The sequence below is a fragment of the Spinacia oleracea genome, chromosome 3 (genome assembly GCF_020520425.1).
Source record: "Spinacia oleracea cultivar Varoflay chromosome 3, BTI_SOV_V1, whole genome shotgun sequence".
Lineage (NCBI taxonomy): Eukaryota > Viridiplantae > Streptophyta > Magnoliopsida > Caryophyllales > Amaranthaceae > Spinacia > Spinacia oleracea.
Genome location: NC_079489.1, coordinates 153,573,833 through 153,588,002, shown reverse-complemented (window position 1 = coordinate 153,588,002; position 14,170 = coordinate 153,573,833).

The window sequence follows — 14,170 nt, the reverse complement described above, 5'->3', positions numbered from 1 at the left end:
GGAGAAAAGGTATTTTAACCCATTGATCAACATGAGTAATGGAGTTGAACTGAGCTTTAAATGAGGCTCTCCAGGGAATCAACACAAAATTCAGCCCTTGCACAAACCAAGGCCTATTATCCCACACCTCCTCCTTATCCAGGGGATTAGAAAATTTGATTAAAAACCACCCATTCCCAATGAATCTAAAGGACACCTCCCCCCTCAGGAAACTCCAGTCTCTCTTCATTCTAGCTATAACAGCTGCCTGGGGGACAAATTCACCCCACACTTTACCAAAAAGACAAGTGGCTTCCATAAGCTTAATTTGATCATGCTCGAGTTTTGGGGCATCTAAGGTGATGGTGGCAATATTCGAACCAGGAACCTGTGGTGGAGGATTGTGTGAACTTTCCTTAGGTGAGGTATTGGGATCAATATCAGAACTGCTACCTCCCAGGAGAAAGGAGCTATGGGAGGTGTGACTGAAGAAGCTGGTAGGACCTGTATCACTAGGTAAGCTGGTATATTTAGGTTCATTGGAAATTGCAGGAGGGTTCTTCTTGAGAAGTGAGGCATAGCTAGACTCTGTAGGATTGGTTGACATTAAAACACAAAGACGTAGCAGATTAAGGAGAAGAAGCACTAGGAAACATGACTTATACTTGAAGCACAAGCAAGGAAAGAGGGCTGTGAGAGAATTAGGAAAACTGGTGTAAGAAAAGAAGTACCCACATACAAAAACAACCCAGTATTTATAGATGTGTCTAGGAGTATTAAGGAGCTCAAAAGTCACCCAGGCAAGGCAATTGACACAATTCAAATACAAGGAAGGATCTAGAAAAACATAATTAAATTGTATCCAAAAAGTAATCATCACCCAAATTAAAACGAAACACAAACAAACAACCTGTAAGCATTGAAACAAAGCACAAACCAGTAATAAATGACAGAAAAGAATCGAAAAGGCAAGGAAAAGCTTAGAGAAAGACTTCCCTGAGTAGATTTTCGAAAATAGGCGAAATCTTTCCATCTCTGCATTTGGATAATCGCTGCTATAGGTCCAAATAGGGCGGTGGGTTTGTATTAGTGGAGTGAAAACTTTAATTACCCCCCTTAAACCATCATTACTGTTGCAGAACCCAAGATCTGGTGACTCAGCAAAGATCACCACCCTTAAATCAGCGGTGCCTTGCTGATGAAGCCAAGATGAAGATCGGAAAGCTGAGATCTGACCTCGATACCAACGAGGTGACAATCCATTACCCAAGAAGCCATAATTACCCCTATTAAGGCTTGGTCTAAAGATTTTGAGGGGAATCTCATTCTGGAAATGGGACAAGGAGGAAGACGAGCGATTTTGCAAGGCAAAATCAAGATCAGAAGTTGAACTGAACTTGGAAAGGGGGCTATACCCAATTAGGGTTTTCACTCTCTCTCTAGAAAACTTAGGTATCTCATATTTCTTTTTTTCCTCATTTTTCTCTAAGTAGTTTTGAGTTATAAAAATGAAATTGCTACCATAATTTCATACTTCGTATCAAGAAGACCCATGTTTCGGTGTAGGATATTTTTTTAGGGTTTAGGCCCAAATGACATTATTCATTTAGATTGAGTACTGAACTGATTAGGGGTTAGGGCACATGAGAAATAGAAGGATGCCCAAGCCCAAACAACCAAAAACGTTTTATGAACTCCAAAAACTTTTCCTTTCTGACAGCAAGTCAGCAACCAAGTAATTCATACTTCTTCCGTTTCTGAAAGTTCTTTATACTTTGGAATATATGTTCAAAATATAAAAACTTTGACCATAATTTCTCATTATTATATATATCAAAACGTTACAAGTAAGATCTTGTTAGATTGGTCTCGGTATGTATTTTCAAAATATCAACTTTTTATAATTTTTCCACATACGAATTTGGATATATTAGAGTTAAATATTGCATTGGAGTACGTGTAAATAGTAACTGTAAAGAACTTTCTGAAGCGGAGGTAGTACTCCGTATGTTGTATTTTTGTTGCAACATTTATCGTTCGTAATCATTTTTATTATGCAAGTGGAGAGGTAGTAAATTACATTCATACCCCCATTTTTGGACAATTACGGGAAAAATGTATGTTATTGAATACTCCCTCTGTGACAAATTACTAGCTTGTCACATTTGATCGGACACGTTTGTCAATGCACAATTTTGACCAGCAATATCCTTAACAACATATTAGCACTACAAGAAATTGTACTATTAATGACGGAAAATCCCGTCGCGAAATGTCAATAATCGTTGATTAACGACGGGATTTCCTGTCGCGAACTCGTCATAAAAGGGGGTCGTCGTTAATAGAAATCCCGTCGTAAATTTGTCGTAAACCCGTCATAAAAGACATTTGCGACGGTTATTCCCGTCATTGTTTGGTTGTTAGCCCCGTCGCAAAAGGCTTTTGCGACGGGATTTTTGACCCGTCGTAATTAGGTTGTCGTTAAAGATACAAATTCTTGTAGTGTAGAAAAACTTATAAAATAATAATATTTTGAAAATACGAAGTATATATTAAGAGAAATCCAACAAAATTGTGCAAGTAATTTGGGACGATGGAGTATTGATTAGGATAGTTTGGTAAAATCTACTGGATAAAGTTGCTAAAAATAGAAAGATTGCAACTAAAAAACACTCAAAATAAAAACATTGCAATTAAAAAGAAATGGAGGGAGTACTTTGTACATATAATGATATACGGAGTATGCAAAATAATATTACGTACTACAGAGTAATAATTAAGCACAGTAAAATGTTAAGCATACTTGAAGAGAGTAGGAAGCATAGCTCTTACTAAACTCTTGTATGAGATGAAATCGCATCTAGACATGTATGGAGTATATATGTAATCCGTCACCAAATTCTTATGTAAAACAGTATTACCTTTGTGACTCATTCGCACCCAAAAAAGACGGTCAAACATGAAATGAAAAGAGTCAGTCAATATAGCCAAGTACGACTGCCTAATAACAATGGGGATGTACGACATACACCCCCGTATATGTAGGACAAGGCAAGTCATCCTTGGCTAATAAACGAGCTATGATCTTTTATCATGTAAGGCCTCTCTTCTTCTCACACCATGGAAATTATTTGTTTTCGTATATGGTTACAGTGACCACTACTTGATCGTATTTATAGCTCAAACTTTAATTTGAAACATCATACTATAGTTTGATTCACAACTAGTAGTTATCCCTTCTCTCTCTAAATTTTTTCTCTCCCTTCTCTCTTCACCCACCGCCTTCCTCCACCACCTAGGTTTTCAACATTCCTCACCGGCGATCGGTGATAAATCTCTTCATCACCCTCGCCGGCGAGAGATCTGTGTTAGTTTTATTCGTTTTCCTTGTTTTCTTCGGTTTTATCCGCCTTTCTTGGCCGATCGGTTCTCTCGAAGGTTTCAAGCCCGGTTTCACCTACCGTAGTCGGCGGCCAGTTGTTTTCAGCGGTTTTTAGTCAGTTTTAATCGGCTTTGGTGTTGATTGGGTGTTTCCCAACGGCGTTCTGGGGGTCTATTCGGAGTTCTGAGTTTCAATTCCCCACCGGGTGTGGTGGTTTTGGGGTTTCTTGGGCCGATTATCTCCGTCGTCGTTCTCCTCTGGTCCTTGAGTTTGGTGATCAACGACTGTCAGGGGGTTTTCTGGTCATCTGCTTCTTGCCGATTTCAATAAAAGGTGTAAGTTGTGTAATCTAGTTTATTAATTTCATGATGTTTTTTTTGTGTATTTTGTTGTTTAGTTTGCTTGGGCTTCTGGTTGGTTTGGAATAGGGTCAGAATATTGATTTTATACACATATTTTAGGGTTTTGGTTGGTGTATAAGATGGTTGGTGATTTGGTGTTGCTTGAGTTCAAATTGCCCTGTTAGTAGTGTTTGTACTATGTTATGTTGGCTTGGTTTGATCTGGATTAGTTGGTCATCTTGGGTGATTGTTGGTTTGTGGATTTGGGTGAGTCAAGGGGTCATGTTGGTTTTTTGGGGTTTGCAGGAGGAAGTTTCACCTTGTTTAAGGTGTTTGAACAAGGTGCTCGACCTCTCCTATGCGGGGGAGGAAATTCAGTGTACTTTAGTTCCTAAGGATGTTAGATTTAGGTATCCTTTAGGAGGTAATCTGATGGAAGAATTGGTCTCTGGTTTAGTTGGGAAGAGGGGATTTTCGTCTGCGTACGGGGTTGTTATTCCTGTTGTGTTCATCGTTAGTTTGTTGGTGGTGATTTTGTTAGTCATCGCTGTTAATCGATCTATTGAAGGAGGCTCCCCAGCTTTGTCTGGGGCAAGCAATGTCCTCCGGTTTCTTGCTACCTTCTTTGAAGGATGTGCGAGAAGAGGGCCTGCATTTAAATGTAAGGTTTCTCGCGGTAGAGTCGTCAAGGAAAGTGTCTCTCCGAGTAGTGGTTTGAGTCTTCTAGGCGGTTGTGTTGATCGACCTCTAGGAAAAGACCGATGTTCTGTGTCCGTGTGTGTTGTTCAACAGGTTGCATTCTCCGTCAGGGATTGTCTTCACTTCACTTCATCTTCCATCACCAAAGAGCTTCTTCGTCTCTGTAATATAAAGACCTATTTGCCGGTGTCATTCTCCAACCATCTCAAATTCACCCGTCCCTTATAATGTTTGTGATGTGGGTTCAAGTTCTAGCTTCGGCTAGATTCAGCGCCACGTGGTTTACCAGGTTCCGAGCTACTATTTTAGGTCAAGGCTTTTCCTCAGGCTTGGATATCGGACATCACTGTTCCCTGTCTTCTGTGTGTATGCTAGTGTTCTTCTCTCTTTCAATATCTTCTTGTTGTGCTTGTTTTATAATTTGTAGTATGATGTAATGTAGTTTCTTTAGTTTATAGGTTGTAATCGTTTTTCGTTATATGAATCCTTTGTCAAAAAAAAAAAAACAAAAAATACTATAGTTTGATTCCTAGTGGAGTAGTGGTCCATCCTATGCCTTTGTCAATTTATAGGTTTTGATCTATTTGAGTTATTTTGTTTGCACTTATATTATCTGAACTTATCTAAACAACTGAACTTATCTTACTTTAAAATAAAAAATCGTCTGAAATAAACATATTTGTGTGGGGAAATGTCTGAAAAAAGTTTATTTTCTTAACTTATATTATCTGAACTTTTTTTTTGAGGGAAAGTCGAGCTTGTGTATTAATTAAGGGACAAAATATCCGAGAGTACATATTATCTAAACTTAACTGCACTTATCTGAATTTGTCTTGTTTAAAACAAGTCAAAATAAGTCGGACAAAACATAATGCAAAAACTTTTGTGTGCCCCCAATCTACGGTATTTTACTATACATCCAAATATAAAAGTGAACCAGATCAAAGATATAAGTGACCTTATTCGAGGACTAAAGTTACCTTACTCTAGGATAAATGTGACTCTAACGATTGAAAAATGAGACCCTTACAATAAACAATGAAGTTACCCTAATCAAAAGTTATATGCTTGTTACAAGTTATAACTATGACCAATACAACACCACAAATGAAAATATACATCAATACACAAATGTAATATAGGTAGTAGGCTACGTGGAGCTTGACCCCACACCATGTACAATATTGTACGTTGCTCTACCCTTTGAGTTAATAGCCTTGAAAATAAGGTAACTTATAACTACAATAAAGAAAACTTATAACATCAATAAGAGTAACTAAAAGAACAGAACAAGTGCGGATAACCTTCCTCTTTTAGGCCGCCACACAATACATTATCGTACATCGGCTTTTCTGAAAAGTTTGTGAACATAATGTTAGTCAATTTTATAAGGCATCGATATTGTCTTTTTTATATTTATCCTTAAATAAAATATATTCTCATTTCTTCACCTACAGGTTCCTAGCCTCGTGTCCATGTATGAACCACTTACCATGTTATTTTCTTTTTTTTCTTTTTTTTTTTGACATTGGATAATGATACAAGGAGAATAATAAAATTAAACACTAATTAACCAGCCGCCTTATTACCCACTCCTGAAGAAAATTGCATTCCATTCGTAGATGCCCTCTTGGCCAGGACATGTGCTGAATGAATCTGGTCTCGATGTACCTTGTAAATAATACACTTTTTAAACCTCTTACCGACTTCAAAAATGGTGTCAATTGTCCACAGAAGCTGAATACTTGGTTTAACTTGTTTCCGCAAGTAAGAAACCAAATTAGTTGAATCAGTATAAACTACAATGTCATTAAAGGATAACTCCATTGCCCATTGTAATGCTCGTAGACAAGCCATAGCTTCAACATGTAGTGCTGAATTACCTAAACCATAATCACAACCCCCAAGGATTTCCATTTCATCAGATTGTCGTTGCTTAAGAACCCAACCCATTCCTGCTCTGAACGTATCTTTATTCCATGCTCCATCTATAAGAATAACTGTTGTTGACGTTGGTAAAGTAATTTCCATACCTATATTTGCAAAGTAAAATCCTGGTGGATAATCTTGCTTATGCTCTGGAGGATGTAGAAAACCCAATTTACCATCATCTTTTCCCCTAAACACATTGTGTTGTTCTAAGGCAAGCTTAAACTGAATCAGAAACACAGTAATGTCTCCAACATTTGAACGGAAAACCCTTTCGTTCCTTGTTATCCATATGGCCCATAACGTTGCAATAAAGGTAACAACCCTGTCACTGAACTTCCCATCCAAGCTTATAAAAAGCTGGATATAATTGAGAATCCAATCTTGCATAGATAGACTCTCATTAATGTTTGAGAGTATGTCTAGCATACTACTCCTCCACACATCTTGAGCCAATTTGCAAAGGCGGAAAATATGCATGTTGTGCGTCTTCGCAATATTCCTCGCAAAAATCACATTTTGTATCCAAAATTATTCCACGTCTTTCCAGATTTGTTTTGACCGGTATTCCATTAAGTATTACCATGCTATTTTCAATCAAGCCCAATAACCCACTTACTGCCAATTATTGTCTACCTTTTTTTTCTTAAAATAATAGTTCAGTTGGTTAGACCTTTTATCCCGGTCTCAGGTGATTTTAGGATCGATTCTAATCCCCGGTCTTGTGGCTCAGTCGCACCAAAAAAGTAACAAGGTCGTATAATACAAATTATAAATGGTGGAGAAAAATCAAAACTGGCCTATTGTATATTTGTATACATACCCCAATAATAATTTTAATGTAAAAGCCTCATTGAGTTATTAGTGTAGATTATTTCATGTGTCCCTCTAACCATCACAAAATTGTTTGTGGGTTAACTTTTCGGTCACCTTTGGTTTAAATGTGTCACAAAGAAATTATAAATGTGGGAAAGAAATTCAAACATGTGTTCTACCTTACACAAACCTCAATTTTTATCGATAGATAATTCTCATTGGTTAGTTTCTCCATCATCTACTTGTAATGGGTATCAAAGTTAAGGGTGTCACGCTTTTTTTATTGATGATATCATTTATGGAAGTTTTTTCCTTTAAGTACTTTCAATTTAGATGCATATATTTCTTTCGTTTTTTTAATACTCGCAACGTTTGGACTTTTGCCACTATTTATATAATCCACTTTGACTATTCGTAGTGTTTTTTATATAAGATAAAACATAATCATGTGGGATCTTGTTAGATTCGTCTCAATATGTATTTTCAAAATATCAAATTTTTATAATTTTTGCATAAAGAGAATTTAAGATATAAATAATCAAAGTTGTGCACTGGCATGCGTGAAACTAACAAACGTTATGTGAAGAAGTTCTTGAATTGGAACTTCTGATTGAGAGAAGAAGAGAAGAGATTTTATTGAGTAAGAATCAGAATGATTCTTGTTACAGATTACAAGAGGAAGCACACCAGCTTATATACTAGTGTGTTAGTTTTCTAGGCAAACAAACACAGCTGAAAGAGTTAGTTATAACTAACTATTACATCATGTAACAACTTGTGCCATGTCACTAATCTGTGTACTAGAGTGCCATGTCATTAATCTGTGCATCATGATCTTCAACTGTCAGTAGTTGAGAGAGTAAAGCAGTGATCAACGCAGCTCTTGTAGTGGACTGATCTGTGCTGCTGTCTTGCTTCTGATCATATACTCCAATAGCCCCCCTCAAGCTAGGTGGGGATAGCATACCTAGCTTGGATAACAAGTCAGAGTGTTGAGGATAGGACAACACCTTTGTTAGCACATCAGCTAACTGATCAGAAGTAGGAACAAAAGTGAGATCAATCAAACCTTCTAACACTTTATCCCTAGTGAAGTGACAATCTAGCTCAATGTGTTTAGTTCTTTCATGATGAACTGGATTCTTTGCAATGTGGATTGCAGACTGATTATCACACTTAAGTTGAACTGGACTTAGGTTAGAAATACCCATTTCTTGCAATAATCGAACCAACCAAGTAATTTCTGAGGCTGCAGCTGCCATGGCTCTATATTCAGCTTCAGAAGATGATCTGGATATGGTACCTTGCTTTTTGGATTTCCAAGATATAGGGCTTGTACCAAGAAGCATGACATAACCAGTTACAGATCTTCTGGTATCTGGACAAGCAGCCCAATCAGAGTCACAATAGGCTTGTAAAATCAACTGAGAAGAGGATTGAATGAAAATCCCTTGACCAACTGTGTGAGCCACATACCTAAGCAGGTGATGCAAAGCATGAAAATGAGACACCTTAGGGGATTGCATAAACTGACTAAGAGTTTGCACTGCAAAAGAAAGGTCTGGCCTTGTGTGAGTGAGAAAATTAAGCTTGCCTACCAAACATCTGTACTGAGTAGGATCAGTATATGGCTCATCCACTGAATCAGTGAGCTTAAGTTTGACAGGAAGGGGTGTTTTAGCTAGTTTGGATACATCCAAGTTACAGTCTGCCAAAAGTTCCCTAGTGAACTTGGATTGTGTGAGAAAAACACCATTCTGAACTCTAGAAATTTCAATTCCCAGAAAATAGCTTAGTTCACCCAAATCCTTGATGCTGAACTTTTTGTGCAAGTGAGACTTGAGAGCAATGATTTCTGAGTGATGAGGCCCAGTGACCAATATGTCATCAACATAAACTGCAACCAGAGTGTGTTCATTGTTCTGTGTCTTAATGAAAAGAGAGTAGTCATTTTTTGACTGAACAAAGCCAAGATGAAGCAGTTCAGAAGTAAGTTTGACAAACCATTGCCTGCTTGCTTGTTTCAAACCATATAGGGACTTTTTCAACCTACACACCTTGCTTTCTGGATTAGGAATACCATCAGGAACCTTCATGTATACTTCTTCTGTGAGATCACCATGCAGAAATGCATTATTAATGTCCAGTTGATGGATGATCCAACCCTTAGTGACAGCCAAAGCAATCAAACACCTGACAGTTGCCATTTTTACAACTGGTGAAAAAGTTTCTGCATAATCTATTCCATACTTCTGAGTAAACCCTTTAGCCACAAGTCTGGCTTTGAACCTTTCAATAGAACCATCTTTCTTCATCTTTACTCTGTAAACCCACTTACAACCAATAGCCTTCTTGCCTTTTGGAAGAATACACATATCCCAAGTGTGATTAGCAGTGAGAGCATCAATTTCCTTGTTCATTGCTGCAACCCAATCTGCAGACTGAGAAGCTTCATTAAAGTTAACTGGTTCAGGAGCTTTAACAGCTTGTGATACCAAAGCTTTGTGAAAAACAGGAAGTTCACTGTAACTGACAATGTTGCACCAACTTAGTTCAGAAACAGTACACACATAATCATCCAACCAAGTTGGAGGTTTGTGTATTCTAGTAGATTGTCTAGGTTCAGGATAGAATGGTGGTTCAGGATTGAATGGTGGTTCAGGTTCAACAGAGATGTGTGTTTCAGGTTCAAGAATTGTGTGTGTTTCAGGTTGAAGAATTGTGTGTGTTTCAGGTTGAAGGTCTGTGTTTGATGAATTTGTATCTGTAGTTGGGGAATCTGGTTCTGATGGTATATCAAATACATCAGGAATGTCAAAATCTGTATTTAAATCAAATGGAGTGTGGATTGGAAGGAAAATAGGGTTTGTGTTTGTGTGTTGGGTGGCTGAAATATGAAATGGTAGATGTTTTTCATGAAAATGGACATCCCTAGAAACAACAATCTGTTTTGTTTCTAGATTAAGCATTCTATAGGCCTTCTGATCAGGTGGATAACCAACTAAAACACAAGGAATTGATCTAGGATCAAACTTTGATCTATTGGCTTTGATTGTTGAAACATAGCCAAGACAACCATAAACTCTTAAGTGATCTAACTGAACTGGAGATTTGTTTAACCTCTCATAAGGTATTTCAAAATTGATGCTACTTAGGGGCATTCTGTTGATAAGATGAGTAGCAGTAATCAAGCATTCACCCCAAAATCTCACTGGAAGTCTAGATTGGAAAAACAAAGCTCTAGCTGTTTCTAGTAAATGTCTATGCTTCCTCTCAACCACTCCATTCTGTTGTGGAGTGTCTGTACAGCTTTTCTGATGTTTGATCCCAAACTTATGATACAAAGGTAAGATTCTGCCTTCACAAAGTTCCTTGGCATTATCAGTTCGAAAACATTTCACCTTCAAGCCATACTGAGTATCAATAAAATTCAAAAAATTGGATAGAATATCAACAGAATCAGATTTATGCTTCATTAAGAAAGTCCATGTATTCCTGGAATAGTCATCTACAATTGTAAGAAAGAATGTACAATTGTCATGAGTCTTTGCTTTACAGGGGCCCCATACATCAATGTGAAGTAACTCAAAACATTGAAAAGTCTTAGTATGACTAATAGGGAAAGGCTGTCTACATTGTTTAGCTTTAGGACAAATTTGACAAAAACTGTCACAATTTCTTCCAACAGATGGCAAAGATTTATTCACTAGATGGAGTTTATCAAAAGGTAGATGACCTATCCTTAAGTGCCACAACTTGATATCTTCAGTAACTGAAACCAGAACTTCTGAACTTGTGTTGTTCTGCAACCTTTTAGTCTCCAAATCACTTTCAACCACAGCATACAATCCTGACTCTATCTTACCAAGAACCACTGAAGTTTTCTGAGAATGTTCCTGAATCATACACTTGTCATGAGTGAATATGATGTCACAGGAAAGATCTTTACACAATTTATGAGTAGAGATAAGATTAAAATGACAGTTAGGAACATGTAGAACATTCTTAAGCACAATATTCTTCCCAATTAAAACATCACCAATATGTTTTACTTCAACTTTCTTACCATCAGCAACTGTGATGGTTCTAACACCTTCTTTCAACTCAGAAAATGTATGAAATAACTCCAAATTAGAACAAATATGATCTGTAGCTCCACTATCAACAATCCACCTTGTATTAAATGAAGTGATTAGACATGTACCTGCCACATTGGCTGCATGAACAGGCTGTTCTTGCTCATTGATTAGGCTTAAAAACTGCTGATATTGTTCTTCAGAGATGTGAGTGATACTCTCATCACTTGGAACATCTTCAGTACCTTGCATCACTCCTGCAAATATTTTGCCTCTGTGACCAGGTGGATATCCATGTAATTTCCAGCATCTTTCCATTGAATGACCTGCTATGTTGCAATGATTACAGAAGAAGGAATTTCCGGTTCTTTTGTTTGAAACTGCAAATTTGTTATTGCCAGGACCCTGTATTATCTTGGGCTGATAAACCCTGTTGTTATTGTAGTTGTTATTCCTTCTATCATCAGCAACTGCAAACACCATTGGCTTCACTTCTTGGTCTTCAGACATTCTTTGTTGCTTTTCATCTTGAACAAGCAATCTGTAAGCAATAGCTATGCTTGGTAAAGGATTCATCATAAGAATGTTAGTTCTCACTTGAGAGTGTTTCTTGTGTAACTTCATCAACAGCTGGATTAACCTTTCTTCCTCCTTTTCTTGAACAAACTTCTGACTGACATTACAAGTACAGCCAGTACAGATGCAAACTGGTACAGCCTTGGCACTATTCAGTTCATCCCAAATCATCTTTATCTTGGTGAAAAAATCAGTGATGCTGCTATCACCTTGAGAAACTTCACATAGACTTTGTTGCAATCCATAGAATTGTGGTCCTGAAGTAACTGAAAAACGTTCTTCCAAATCCTTCCAAATGTCTCTTGCAGTTGGAAGAAACACTACACTTTTAGCAATTGTAGGACTCAGAGACCTTAACAAGTATGCCATGACCATGTTGTTGCATCTATCCCATGCTTGATAGTCTGCATGATTGAGAGCTGGTTTAGGCAAAGATCCATCAATGAAACGAACTTTGTTTTTGACTGCAAATGCTAACAATATGCCTCTCTTCCATTCTGCATAACCCTCTCCATCAAATTTGTCTGATGCAACTGCAGCATAAGGATTTTCTGAAGTATGTATGAAGTACACACTGTTAGGATCTTGCATTGCTTCTGTTCCCATGATAAACTCAAGAGATAATCTTCAAGAAACGAAACAGAGAATTTTGATTGAACTTTGATTTGAATTGTCAGGATTGTTTTCTGATTTTGATTAACAGATTCTGGAAGAATTGCTAAGAAAAAAAACTTGCTGCTGTTCTTTTAACAGTTTTATTGAAATGCGGAAAGCTTAGCAGGATCTGTAGCCTGCTCTGATACCATGAAGAAGTTCTTGAATTGGAACTTCTGATTGAGAGAAAAAGAGAAGAGATTTTATTGAGTAAGAATCAGAATGATTCTTGTTACAGATTACAAGAGGAAGCACACCAGCTTATATACTAGTGTGTTAGTTTTCTAGGCAAACAAACACAGCTGAAAGAGTTAGTTATAACTAACTATTACATCATGTAACAACTTGTGCCATGTCACTAATCTGTGTACTAGAGTGCCATGTCATTAATCTGTGCATCATGATCTTCAACTGTCAGTAGTTGAGAGAGTAAAGCAGTGATCAACGCAGCTCTTGTAGTGGACTGATCTGTGCTGCTGTCTTGCTTCTGATCATATACTCCAATATTATGAGTATTAAAAAAGGGAGGAATTATTTTTTATGATTTTTAGAATCCATCAATATGTCGACTTCACGAAGATTGTGACCTTAACGGTTAAGTAGTAAAAAAAATACTAAGCTAGTAGGGTTGATCTAGACATATGTTTTTTTTTGTTCCCCCGACATTAAGTTTAATTTGCATCTATCTATTACTATATACTAAAAGAGACATCAGGAATGACACGTGTCACTTTCTGGAGAAAATTTTTCCCGCCAAAAACTCTTTCCTAAAAAGACATATTTACTTTATCCTTTTCTTATTTTCTCTCCTTTTGTATAAATGTTTACATATGGAAAAAAAATATAGGATTTATGGAATACGCCATTATTAAAATTTTGGTAATATTTTAGTCAAACTGTCATATCAATAATAGAAAATATTCTTACTCAATATTTTGGTCAAATTAGCATATTAAATATATCAAATATTTTAGTCAGGTTATCATACTTAACATATAAAAATACATAATACGTAGTAAATTAAAATATAATAAAATGAGTACATTCGAGATTATTAATTACGCAATAGATTTAAGGGATAAATAATTCAATTAAATTTTTTATAAAAAAGATGGTCAAATAATAATTTTCAAATATCCGTGCGTGCACGGGACCTAATCTAGTAAATTAAAAAGAAGTTTGCACAATACAAGTAACTACTACTAAAACAAACTAAACTATTGGGGTTATTAGAAACCCTTGCTAAACTAGCAACGAATTACAAAAACCTTCTAGAATAGCATGTGTTAGGTTAGAGAAATTTTCAATGGAAAAAAAGCTCTCCAAGGGATTAGAATTTCTCCAGCTCATGCATATATGGTACTACCTAGACCTGTCATATGGGTCTATTGAGTCTGGTTATAAAAAATTACTTTCGATTTCGTGTTAATTTGGGTCCGTCAATTTTAAATTCGATTCAACTCAACAGATTGAGAGATTTTAAAGCGCGTATTAAATTTTCAGTAATTTGTGTAATAAATATACAAAATACGCGCACAAAGAGTGAGGAGAATTTTACATTGGAAAGTCGGTGTACAATTTTTATTTTTATTTTGCAATACACGAACTATTGCACATTACAAAGGTGTATCAAAAGGGGAAAACGATAGGAAGTTGATCAAAAGGCATGCATTTAATTTATAGGAGGTTTTTTAGGATCATCTTGTGCCTTTTGTACT